The sequence below is a fragment of the Pinus tabuliformis genome, chromosome 7, assembly GCF_031772625.1.
Source record: "Pinus tabuliformis cultivar Carrire ecotype Pingquan chromosome 7, CPIR1, whole genome shotgun sequence".
Taxonomy (NCBI): domain Eukaryota; kingdom Viridiplantae; phylum Streptophyta; class Pinopsida; order Pinales; family Pinaceae; genus Pinus; species Pinus tabuliformis.
In genome coordinates, this window is record NC_142293.1 from 658,435,916 (window position 1) to 658,449,848 (window position 13,933).

General features: G+C 31.4%; 1 pseudogene; it reads left to right on the plus strand.

The window, feature by feature from the left end:
* The first annotated feature begins 7,749 nt into the window (after positions 1 to 7,749).
* On the plus strand, positions 7,750 to 11,005 carry LOC149249161 (putative metal-nicotianamine transporter YSL12; annotated as a pseudogene).
* Positions 11,006 to 13,933: the final 2,928 nt, after the last annotated feature.

Here is a 13,933-nt window from a genome sequence, read left to right on the forward strand (position 1 = left end):
AAATTAATTTAGAGCCTAATCTCATTGGGGACCTTTTAACACATGATTAAGGACTGAGGGTGGGTTTTTAAAGTTTTTTTGGGATAAGGGGTAGTAACATAGTTTATAAATAAACTAAGGGGTGGGGATATTTTATATAAGGGGGTTAAATATATATGGGGTAGTGGGTTTTTCAGGAATTTTATATATTTAATTAAAAAAGTTAATATGAAGTGAAATGAGCAGAAGGGGCATTCTACCTAGGTGTATGACATGTTGTGTATTTTCCATATACCTAGTACTTAAATGTATTTGGTGGACTTTTTGTACATAAAACATGTTTATAAAGGGGTTTTCCTAGACAAAAGAACTTAACCTTAGGAAAAGGGGTTTTGTGAGGGGAATGAATGAATTATCATGAAATTTAACACCTTTCCTTCTTAAGTCATCAAGCCGAGGGTCTAGTCCCACCAGAAGTCAGAGAAATTCTCTAACCCTTTTTGACTTAATAATTAAAGGTATTAATATTTTTCTTATGGAAGGGGAGTTAGTGAGTGTCATGGGGGTAAAAATGAGTGAGGGGATGTTAATTAAACCAAATTGTGAACCATTGCCTTTGTTTTGTTTACCACTCATGCATATTTAAATGATGCATTTAGACCAATGACATAAGTGCTTTCTGTATCCAATGACATGATATTTCTGCAACCTTTCTACTACTTACCCACTTACTCATCCTACCATTTTTTCTTCACTTTATTTGGGTGCATTTAGACTAGCAAACCCTTATCAATCTTTTCTTTTCTTTACAAAATAAACTATCTAAGTCTAACACTATATCCTCCAAGGGCTCAGATTAAACTGATGAGCTCCTTTTATTCATTCTACCTATCTAATGATCTGCCAAGATTACATTGTTTGGTCAGAATTCTTCACTACCTATGAAACATAGAATTCAAAGCATGAAATAGCCAAGTTTAAACATTTTGACTATTCATGGATTGTGGCATAAGTAACAAGTTGCACAGAATCGTTTATTATGCATAAAAGGTAAACAATAGTGGAATTTTGACTTGCACACATTCCTGGTCTCTTTTGTCTTTTGGGGTTCATATATTTCAATTTTTTTTGACCTATTTTCATTCTTTTTCTCCTTTGATTATTCTTTTAGGACATACCCTCTTTACATTTTTTAATTTTTTTAATATGGAAAACATTTGCAGAAAGCGAAGGTATGTACAATATTACAAGGCTTAACCTTAGTCAATCAAAATTATGATTCATATTGGTATAGGAACCTAGCAAGAAGGAAGGAGAAATCCTTAACCGCCTTCTAAATAACTATAAATATACGAAAGATTTATCACATTAGCTAACCATCATCTAAAGAAAAATGAATAAAAGAAAGGAAATCATACAAAAAAAAAATAAACATTGGAGGTTGTAGTATACTAAGAATGAAGTGGTGAACATGACGTGGACCTTCACCTGGGGATTTATCCTCTAGTCAATATGGAAGGAACGCAACCAATGAATATTTCGTGATAAAAATCTTCCACTCACAAACCTTATGGAAGAAATTCGTTGTCATATTAAGGAAACCATCAGTAGCAGAAGAATTCAAATCTTAGAGGAACAACCATCCCCACAGGAAATGCTACTTTTAGAGTTTTTTGGCTTGGAATACATAGGTGATATGACCCATGGACCTATAGAAAGTCCTATAAAGTTTGGCTCTATAGTCTGGAAGGCTTCTCTAGAGGGATTTTCTAAATTGAATTTTGATGGAGCATCTAAGGGCAACTTAGGCAAGGCTAGAGCTAGAGGAATCATTCAGGACTCGAAAGTTAAAATTCAAAGGTTATACTTCTTCAACATGGTCCAAGACACAGATAATGCAATAGATTTCCAAGCCCTAGAGCAGGGGCTGGAAATGCAGTGATGAGAGAGAAGGGTGAATGTAATAGTGGAGGGGGATTCTACATTAACTATCAAAGCGACACGTAGACTGCAATGTGGTTGTCATATGAATAAGGTCATGAATAACTGGTGCCTCACTCAGATAATCCAAAGGATTAAGGAACACCTGGAGAAGTTGAAAATTATGGAGTGTTCCTTAGTGAGATGCTGGGCTAATATGTTGGCGAACAATGTTGCAAACGGAGGGATTACAAGGGTAAGGTTGAGCACCGAACTAACTAGGGAGGACATGGTGGACATACAACTAAAGGAAGACTATTAAGCACCGGTGGAGAAAGATCACTCCACATCAGATAGACAAGGAAAAATATGCGGGGCAGGCCAAGATGAGTTCAGTGATGCACCTGGTGAGATGAACATTTAACAATTATCATAAGTCGATAAGTTATGGTTGTTAGTTAAGATCAAGGAGGTACATGTCATCAAGATAGGAAGGACATAACAGTCGCTGATGGCAAGGGGAAGAACCCTGGATCACTCAACAATTCAGGGGCACATCACATTGATTGTAAATAATGGTTTAAGTAGTGGAGAAGGACAATGCCTAGCGCAGATTTGTACCGGAACATGATGATGGAAATAATAGCTTACACAAACTGTTTACAAAGGCAAATGAGGTGGAAGATAGCCCCACCCTCGAACGAATGTACAAAAACTCCATCATTTTGCAGAAGTTGATGGAAGCAGGAGGGGAAGGTGGTCATAGAATAGGGCAAAAGGATCTGGGTTGGATGTTTCCTTTATATGTTAAATATGGAAAATGCATCGGTTGCATAATGCTAAGGGTGAAGATTACAAGGTGGAGAAGTAGCAAGAGAGAATTTGTTCTTCACAGAAGCAAGGCCTCCAAGACAATAATGGATAAGGGGAGAAATGTTGGTAGCAGGCCACAAGGAAGGCCAAGAGTGGATGCTCAGAGCTCTTTGGCTGGTAAGTAGATTAGAATGGATGATCCAAAGAGGAAGGAATCACTAATATATCACATGACTATCCTTGAGAAGAGAAAATAAATTATCCAAATTAAGGATGAGATTAACTAGATCATAGACACAGGGAAATCCTAAACAAGGCAAATTTATAAGAGAACTTTGGGGATAACTTGGCATGTTAAAACCTTAGTGAGAAACCTACAAGTGGAGTCGACAGAAGAAAGAACTAGGAGGCAAGCGGAACACCAACTACAACTGAAGAAAATTGAGCAGTGACAACAGGCTGTAGAGGAGGCACTTTAAAGGGTGATTAACATAGAACGTCCGCAAAATGATATAATTAGATATATTAACAAAATGTTCTCAATTTACCTAAAATATATCCATAACCTGGATATCACATTAGGAGTGGGACAGGGCGAGCCAACCAGACTAATGAAATACAAGGTTAGAGAAGTAACTGGAGCTAGTGACAAGCAATCGGAAACACAGAGAGTAGGGACGACTACAACGATAACTATAGTACATAAGACCACACCTTCATCTGGGTCAAGTGAGGAGGAATTTCCTTCAATGTCCCTGGATAAATGATCATGATTTTGTGTCTAATTTTGTTTAATTTTGTCGATTGTTTATGTAGGAAAATTCAAAGTATTATGAAGATAGGTAGGTCTGTAGGTGTAGAACAGAAAGATAGATTTATAGACAGACCGCCTTCGAATGGTAATTGGCTAAGTAGCAGTAGAAGAAGAGAAACTTTTGTAGATATGCCTAGGATGTACCATAGACAACAAAACCTTATGGCCTGTCTAGCTAAGTTTATGCTCGAGACTATATTTTACTACAACTGGTCTAATTTCCAATCTGGCAGACTAGCAAGATATGATGTATTTTTTTATTCTATTGTGATATAAGGTTGTTCTACTGACTTACAGAAAAGAAAAAAATGATGTCAAATTATGTTATTCAATATAGATATTGAAATATTTTATTTATGGTTAATAGTAAAATATTTTATTTATTAAAATATTTTTATTTTAACTATTACATGTCAACTAAACTTATAATAAATCACATATCATTTAAAAGAAATTATTATATTTTTACATGGAACTTATCAACACCATATTAAATAGTAAGGGAATTACATATCTCTTTAATGTTATCCTTTTGTCTTCACGAGAGAAGAAAATGAACATTGCAAAGATAAGAACTAATTATCATGAGATTTAGAGTGAAATCATAACTTGGGCTATTCCTAAAACATTGTGGGAGGAAAGAATCTCCCCCTCTTTGCGATACTATGAGAGTTGAAGATGAAAAGCACTTTATTGCCAAGAGTTGAAGATGAAAAACACTTTATTGAGAAATCCTTACTTACATCAGTTCTCCTTTTCAAAACATTTTCCACACTACCAACCTTCTTGATTTGTTAAGTCAACAAAATTACACTCATTTTAGAACGTTTCTCTCCTTTTTTATCATAGAAATAAACTTTTAAAGAGCCCCCGCTTACCTTCTTAGATACACCATATTCTCCCTTTTTGTCATAGAAATAAACTTTTAAAGATCCCCCACTTACCTTCTTAAGGTCTGATATACCATATTGGTTTTATGGACGTTAATCATCATGATCTTCATCATCATTAAATGTAAATTCATTTGTTTTTCTTTACTGTAAAGTACTTTATCTCTATATAAAATAGGTGTAAATTTAAAATAGAAATTGAAGTATTTTATTTATGGTCAAGATTGATTTTTTTGTTAATATTATTTTTTAGTTTGTTATTGTAAGTATATATATATATATATATATATATATATATATATATATATATATATATATATATATATATATATATATATAATTTAACATTATGTAATGACATCTCTCTCATATTGTAATATCGTGTTGTAGAGTGTCTCTATGCAAAACTAAAAATATGTTGAAATATTCTCATACCATTCATTTAATACTTTTGACAACTAAATTGAAATGGTTGAAGCTTTATTCCAAAATAAATATGAATTGTAGCTTAGTTTAGATATAACCAAATTAAAGTAAATAAATAAAAAACTAGTTAACAAGCCCAAATTAGATTGATTAACTTTTTGAATGAAGCCATTAAAAATAAATAAATAATATTTAAAAAATCTTGGCCGCCCAAAAATAAATTGTTATTTTTATTGGATTACACAAATATATATTATAAATTTTAATTGTAGTTAATAGTTTTGATGAGTTAATTGCATTGAATTTAGAAAAAAATTCATTTACAAAAAAGTTGAAAAATTTACATTGAATTTAAATTTTGGATTTTTCCAAACACATTTTTAATTAATTTTATTTAAAATAGAGTTGAAAATTTATTAAAATTACAAATTAAATACTTTCAAATCTTAAAAAAGTTATATTTATTTATTTATTTAAAACACAATTTTAATAAACTAAAAATATTTTAATAATTTTATAAATGAAAACTAAAATGTCTCAAATATAAAATTTAATATCACATTATAACAGATGCCAATTTTGAACCTAATAACAAATTTATTATCATAAGCTTTAATAATAAATTCAATATTATAATTATGATCAATGATAAAGTTCACCAATTACAATGATTAAAACAAATGGAATATGCATCGTTGTTGCTTAGTACCTACCACACTAGAGTCTTATTCAAAAAGTTTTTGGTAGCAGCTTATGAAAAGACACTTCCCATTAAACTAACAAAAATAAAAGGACACTTCCCATTAAACTAACAAAAATTTATATCCACACTATCTTTTTAAAAGATCAAGAAAACTAATAAAGTATACCTAAAATGAAAAGACAACAAAAAATAATATAAAAGGGAATTGGTTCATCATATTATAGACATAGATGGCAGCCATGACTTACCAAGACAACGGTGGGAGGATCCTCTTCCAATATGTACTACTTGAAGCAATTTTGTCTAGGTTTCTGAAGTTTTGTTTTATCCCTTTGGAAAATAGTGTATAAAATGTAAAGTTTAATATATTATGTATTACTTAGTTCCATGCACTGTGTACATATATTTTAATAAGTCCTTCCATTATGGTTATGTTATTTTTAGATTTTAGTGATAAGAAGAGTGTAAATATATTTTTATAAATGGATGTTTTCATAAATTGATATATAAATATATTTTTGTAAAATTTTATGGCAATTTTAAATTTTATAAATGGGATTTTAAAAAATTACAAATTTATCAAATCTTTTTAGTTAAAATTTAATAAATTTAATTTAATTTCAAATTTCTAGAAATAGAGTAAAATAAACAATCTTATATAATATATAAAATATATTTTTTCATATTATTTATCTTATTTTTTTGGGTCAAGATATGCTCTCTAGCCCAATATGGTAGAGATATTGAATATAATGTAATATGAGGTAAATATCTTGACTAAGTGAATATAAAATAATTAATAATTATAATTATTAATTTCACTTATTCAAGTTACATAAAATTAAAATAAAATAAATATAAAATTAATAATTAAACCATCCTAGATTCATTTTAATTCTAGAGTTTCATAGAAGAGATTTGATCCCTCTCCATACTTGGTAGATCTTAAATTAATGGATCTAGGGTGATAACTTAAATTAGAATTAATATATTAAAATTTGTGCAACAAGTGTTGATAAAATTTTGCTTATAATTTCTTAATGCTCATGGACATGAATTTGTACTCACCTTTATTTTTCGTCTAATTTTGTTTTTGGATGTTCTAGGCTCTTATGTTTTGTGTAAAAGTAGGCATTTTAACAATTACAAAATTAATGTCTATTTTTACACATTCTTTGTTCATTTTCACCTCTGCAAATTTGGAAATATAAGTGTTGATGGACATTGCATTAGTTATGAGGAAACCAGAAAGGATAGTCATGCTATAGAAAACACAAGAATGAAAATTTATGCTATGTATTTGGAGACACCAAACATATCATTTCTTTTAATATTGGAAATCAATATATGCACATACAAACTAAATAGTACATACTCCAATAATCATAAAACTAAAATAAAAAAGATCCATGTTACTATATGAGTTCATGAATCTCCATGGGCCAACTAACTTAGTAAGCTTTCCTATGAAATCAATTTATGCACATACAAACTAAATAATACATACTCCAATAATCATAAAACTAACATAAGAAAGATACCATGTTATTATAGGAATTTATGAATCTGCATAGGCCAACTAACTTGGTATGCTTTCATGTTGTTGGTATGATTTCAACATCAACATGGACGGAGATAAAGCACATGTATATGTTTATTCAGACATTTTTAACTATTTCTCCACTGAAAGGAAAATTATGGTGTGAGTTGTCCTTTAGAACATTATATCTACCTCGACATATTTAGTGAATTCAACGTCAAGAAATAGCAATTTGAAGCTTAGAATTTTCAGAAGATAATGGTTTTAATGTTAGTGTTTTCAAAATTAGCATTGTGATTGATAATTGCATTCGATATTTTTTAAAAAATTACCAATGGTGTGAATTTTGGGTGAACCGCTTTTAAAAAATTACACTATTAAAAATGTTAATGGTAAATATTAAATTAATAATATATCAAATACTAACTAATAAATAACAATAAATAATAGACATCTTTAATACATCTATAATGTCAACCAGATTATACATCTCAACTAATAAATATATAATGTTAACAAGATTATACATCTTAACACTTGCAATAGACTTAAAATTTGGAATTACCTGCACTAACTAATAGATAATGCAAATCTTTATTACATCTATGGTGTTAACAAGATTATATATCTTAACACTTGCGGCAGAGTTAAAGTCTAGAAGTGCATGGATAGTAGGTAGGCAAAACAATTCATACAAAACCAATTTTCCTCCCTTCATAATATAAAAATATATATTAAAAACTGGCTTAGAAAATAGTTCACAAGTAACTGTAGCTGTGTGCCTCAAGCGACATAAAAAAACAGAAGCAAAATTCAGGACCTTCTGTTGGGAACTTGGGTGATCACCGTTGTTAGAAACTCACGAAAGTCGTTTTGCCGCATTGCGGTTTACCAGCTACTTTAAGAGTCGTTTCGCCACATGGCGGTTTACCAGCTACTTTAAGGAGCAGTGTGGTTTAGAACCAAGTTCATGCCAAGTGGGGACCCTTTTCAGTTATTCTTATTCGAAAAATCAGTGCACGATTATCAGATCTCGAAAAAACATGTTTACAGCAATGCTCACTTCGAGCAGGGACAGTCTTGCAACGGTAATCTTAATCCGAAAATTTGTTCATAACTTCCACGAATCTAAATGCAGGCTGTATTGTACAGCAGTCCATTCCCAGAGGAGGAAAGTACAAACTAGTAATGATTATAAAATAAGAAAAAGAAGCTCGCAGCCAACAAAATGCACGATAAATAAAATAAAACAAACTAATTCCAAGTCAACCCAATATCGATTGAGTTTATCCAGGATAATAAAAATAAGATAGAGATTGTATATGCTTCTCTTTCTATTATATATAGATTGCCGAGTTCCAAGTATCTGGACGAAAAGATTGGTATGGTGATAAGGCTAAAGATTCTTTAATTTTTAATACAGATTCTTGAACATATGTTATTCTTTAGGAATTGATAATTTTGGCATCTTTATATATATAAAATTTAAAAGGCATGTAGTTTTGATAATGAATTATATTTGTTGGTTTGAAATGTATTGGTTAAATTTTTTTTAATGTGATTTCGAAAGAAAAACTAAACTTCAATTATGAGATTGCTTCACTTAAGTTGGAACTAGGTTGTACTTATTAAGATTGGAGAATGCTACACGATATTTTGTGGTATTGTTTTGAGACCTTGTCCGAATATTTTTAAAATTCGTGGCATGCTCGCTTGTTTGAGGACATCCTTAGATCTGGCTGATCCAATTCCTATTCTGATTTCTGTCCTGCCCAAATGGATATATACAGTTCTGAAAGCAGGTCGCTCGAGGTAGAGGATGATCATGTTAATGGTCGAGTAGGGCTCGTAAAACGAGTTTATCATGTGAAGAATGGAGAAGAATTAAGGTCTGGTGACGGTAACGGGGAAGACAAGATCGAAGAGAAAGAGGTGAGCATAGAGCAGATCTTTGACGACAAGAAGCTGCCTCCCTGGTCGGAACAGATCACATTCAGAGCAATGTTTGTGAGCTTACTGCTGGGTATCATGTTTTCTATAATTGTCATAAAATTGAGCCTCAGCACGGCAATAATCCCTTCTCTCAATGTTTCTTTCGGCTTGCTGGGATACTTTTTCATCAAAACATGGACCAAATTCCTTGAGAAGTTCAGGTTATTGAAGACTCCGTTGACCAGACAAGAGAATACTGTGATTCAAACCTGTGTGGTGGCTTGTTATGGGATTGCATTCACCGGTATATATGAGTTCAGTCTTAAACACTTTATCGTGAATTATTCTGTGATTTTGGTTTTCTGAATTGGGTATAATGGCAGGGGGGTTTGGGTTATACTTGTTGGCTATGAGCAGAAAGACCTATGAGCAGGCAGGCATTGGTACTCCTGGGAATACTCCAGACACTGTCAAAGATCTAAGTCTTAGTTGGATCATTGGTTTTCTTTTCACCGTGAGTTTCATAGGACTGTTATCGCTTGTGCCTCTTCGGAAGGTAAGGAAGTTTGGAATCATTTAGAGTGTATAAGTTTTGATATAAGCGATATAAGTATTTTATTTTTGGGTTTCTTCGCAGTGACTATGAATTTCATTCTTTCTTGGCTGCTTCTTAGATAATGTTGATAGACTATAAGCTCACCTATCCAAGTGGTACATCAACAGCGACTCTCATAAATGGATTCCTCACTCCTCAGGGAGACATTGAGACAAGCAGGCAAGGTAATTCTACTGTAATGTCAGAATATATAACTTTTGAAACTTCACAAATTTCTCAAGTTGATCGAATGAATATAAACAGAGTGTAGGTTATCCTCACCTTTACATATCAATGGTTTTTTCACCTTACAGTGTATTGCAGGAAACAAGTCAGAGCTCTCGGAAAATACTTTATAGTCAGTTTTCTCTGGGTTTCTTCCAGTGGTTTTTTACAGCTGGTCACGACTGTGGCTTTGCTCAGTTTCCTACTTTTGGATTAAAAGCTCGGGATCAAAAGCATGTATTTCCGTTACTATACATCTTTCCATCTCTTTAGTTTCAAAACTAGGCAATGAAAACTTCACCAAAAATGGTCGTGTTGCAGATTTTTCTTCGACTTCAGTACGACGTATGTAGGAGCTGGGATGATCTGCCCTCCCTTGGTAAACTTGTCTATATTGTTTGGAGCAGCTATCTCTTGGGGTCTCATGTGGCCTCGCATACATAACCACGAAGGAGACTGGTACACTGCCGCTGACACAAGTATGCATGGCCTCCAAGGTTACAAGGTATTTGTGTCTACTGCTCTCATAATGGGTAATGGACTCTACAATTTCGTCAAAAGTTTGTACATCACTGTGACCACCATGTATAGTCGACGGAAGAAGACAAAGAGGACACAAAATGGTCTTCCAGGGGGAAACAGTGATGGCAATAATGAGGCACCAGTGGATGCAGCAATACCCTATGATGAGCAGCGGCGGAACGAGATGTTTATGAAGGACAGCATACCCATTTGGGTGGCCGGAGCTGCGTATGTGGCCCTTGCTGCCATATCGATGGGGGTCATCCCACAGATTTTTCATCCTGTGAAATGGTATTTTGTATTTGTGGCCTACATACTGGCACCAGTTTTGGCATTCTGCAACGCATATGGAAGTGGGCTCACAGATTGGAACTTGGCCATAACTTATGGGAAACTAGCCATCTTCAACTTTGGAGCATGGGCAGGGAATGACCATGGCGGTGTACTGGCAGGATTAGCTGTCTGTGGAGTGATGATGTCTATAGTGTCCACTGCTTCAGATCTGATGCAGGATTTCAAGACTGGAAACCTGACCCTATCATCCCCAAGATCTATTTTTGTGAGTCAAGTGATTGGGACCGCCATGGGATGCAAAATAGCACCTTGTACCTTCTGGTTATTCTACAAGGCCTTCGATATTAAATAAATTTTAAAATATTAAGTTAAATATTAAATAATTTTTAAAATAAAATTGAATCTGTAAATCATGACATCACTAATGAAGGTTGAAATCAACTATACACCTCATTATTATTATTTTTTGTTTATATTTAAATTATATATAACTTTTTCATCAACCTAATAACATTTATTATTTTTCTTAAATTGAAAATAAATGCAAAATTAAAATGTTAACAAAATAATAACTTATTAAAACATGATATTCAACCATAAAGAAAAAAATTCCTTTTATTTATATTCTTATGAATCCCAAATGAAACTATCCATCGTATTTTTATATCTATATATTTTTTTTCTCATCTTTTTGTCAAATTTTAATATATTTATTAAATCTTATTTTTCGGAATTCATTTGAAAAAGTTCTATATAAATTAATACTTTTCTTTTTATATTCTCATTAGCTTCTATAAAGTATTTTTTTATGTTCTTGTAAATTCCAAATGAAACTATCCATTGTATTTTTATATCTCTGTATTTTTTTCTCATCATTTTTGTCAAATTTTAATATATTTATTAAATTTTATTTTTTGGAATTCATTTGAGAATTTTCTATATAAATTAATACTTTTGTTTTTATAATTTCATTGACTCCTATCACGTTAAATATTAAAAAATCTTTAAAATAAAACTAAAATTATAAATTATAAATCATGACATAAGAATATTGACTTAATAACTTTTATTATTTTTCTTAAATTGAAAATAAATATTTATTAAAAAAATTAATATTATTAATATTTTTAATTAAATATGTCTTTTAACAAACATGTAATCATTATTTTATATAATATGATTATTAAATATTTATATTATTAATAATAAATATATAGTTCAACTTATATACAATTAAAATGATTAAACTTTTTCAAATATGCATATATACATCAATAAACCAATTTAATTGAAATTGTTTATTAGCATAAATTTTAATTCAAAGTCATATTAGGTTAATTCTTATTCAATTTCAAAAGCAGTAATTTACTCATCAAAACAAATTAGGAAAGGAAAAATGTGTTTAGTTTTAGATATTAATTTCATGACCAAAGATATAAAGTATTGTGCAAGATGGTAGAGACCTAACATGTTAATTCTAATTCTAATTCAAAAGCAATAATCTAGTCATCAAAACAAATGACGAAATTGAAAGGAGAAATGTATTTAGTCTTAGATATTAATTACACCAGCAAATATATAAATAATTGTGCAATATGATAGAGATTATAAAGGATATATGTTTGAAGAAATAAGATTCACACAAATTGAAACTTTGGGTGGGCCTTTTGTCAAAGCCAATGGATTGATTTTCATGGACTGGGGAAATACAAATGAAATGCTTCAGACTTGGTTTTTGTTTTTTCGTTTTGGTTTTTTTGGCTTTCAAGTATCTTATGTATTTTGTGGTTATGGTCCTTGGAGAAGTTTTTCTTAGGAGTACTTTTGGAAAAATAGATTTGCAATTGCATAATGCACTTTCTATGTTCTATTTTACTAGATAATTAGTACTGGCTATCAGCAATTTACGAAAAGGTGTCTCTTTAAAGAATCAATGGTTGTATTGAGACTTTTTTGTAATACATATGCACGAACATGTAACTATTTTTTGTTATTATAATGAAGAATTATATTAATGCTAAGGATCTCGATATAAGTGACGGCGGAACATTGCTTGTCAAGGAGTAATGGAGAATGCATGGTGGTGATACCCCATAGCTACAACATTTGGTAACATGGTTTCTTTCAAAATTAGCGAACATTCCTTCTGAAAAGAGGTATTTAGAAACTAGCTCAACTTATTGTTTGGAGTGAGTTGACATTTCAATCCTCATACTTCAGTGCACAAAAGGCCATTTTAATAAACATAACTATTAGATAATATTATTGTTAATAGTGGTTCGATAACCTATTTCATTCCTTAAGTTAATAGACTAATTTCTTTTTTGTGGCTTAAAAATTTGTATGTTTGTTTGTAATTGCTAGAATCTACACTCTAGATGGTAAATTCTTGAATGATTAATCATTAATGTACTACAAATGTCATTTATATCTTCACTAATGTAAACATATGCATGTTTTCATATATATGTTTAAATCTATATATTTGAACTAATTCTCCATTTCGACCTTTTGACTTAAGCTCATTGAGTTTCACATCTATAAAGTTTGTCATAATAAAATCCTCAAAGGATTGACAACATATCTAAAATGGATTTTGCATGATAAAAAAACCATAAGTTGTAAAAATTCAAATCGAATTATGTCCATCCTTAAAGATTTTTGGTTAGCCATGCCTTATATAAGATTGGACAATTCGTCTTACTATAAAGGATTAATATGAGGCTTCTCTCAAATTGAGAGACTATAAAAACTACAACCTTTGTAATCAATGCCTTAGTTAATCACTTGTTATTTTAATAGCTAGTGCAAACATCTCTCATTATTTTTTATTCACTGCCATCTCTCCTTAAGCCTACTTGATAGTAAAAAATAATTTATTATCCATGATTTCTTTGTAAATATTCAAAATGAAATATTGTAGGTTCCTTACCATCCTTGGCGCAATTAATCATGGATTTTGTCTTTGCACCTTACTTCCATTCCTTTCAAATACTCTAAGTTGTTCAAGCTTCCCAACTTCTTATTTCTTGACTGTGTTGAAAAGGTTAGCCTTCGAGGCTCAATGTCTAATAGTGATGTGTGGCTTCCTAAGGTTTCTCTCTCTCACTTAACAAGTATGTGCTGCTATCTTACTGCAACCTCTCAATTTACTGAAATATACCTTTATATTGGAACATTCCCTTCTTTTAGATTGTAACCTGTCCCTCTTCTAGATTGGAACATGTCCTTCTTCACGATTGGTCTTAAGACATGACCCATTCCCCTCTTTCAATAATAT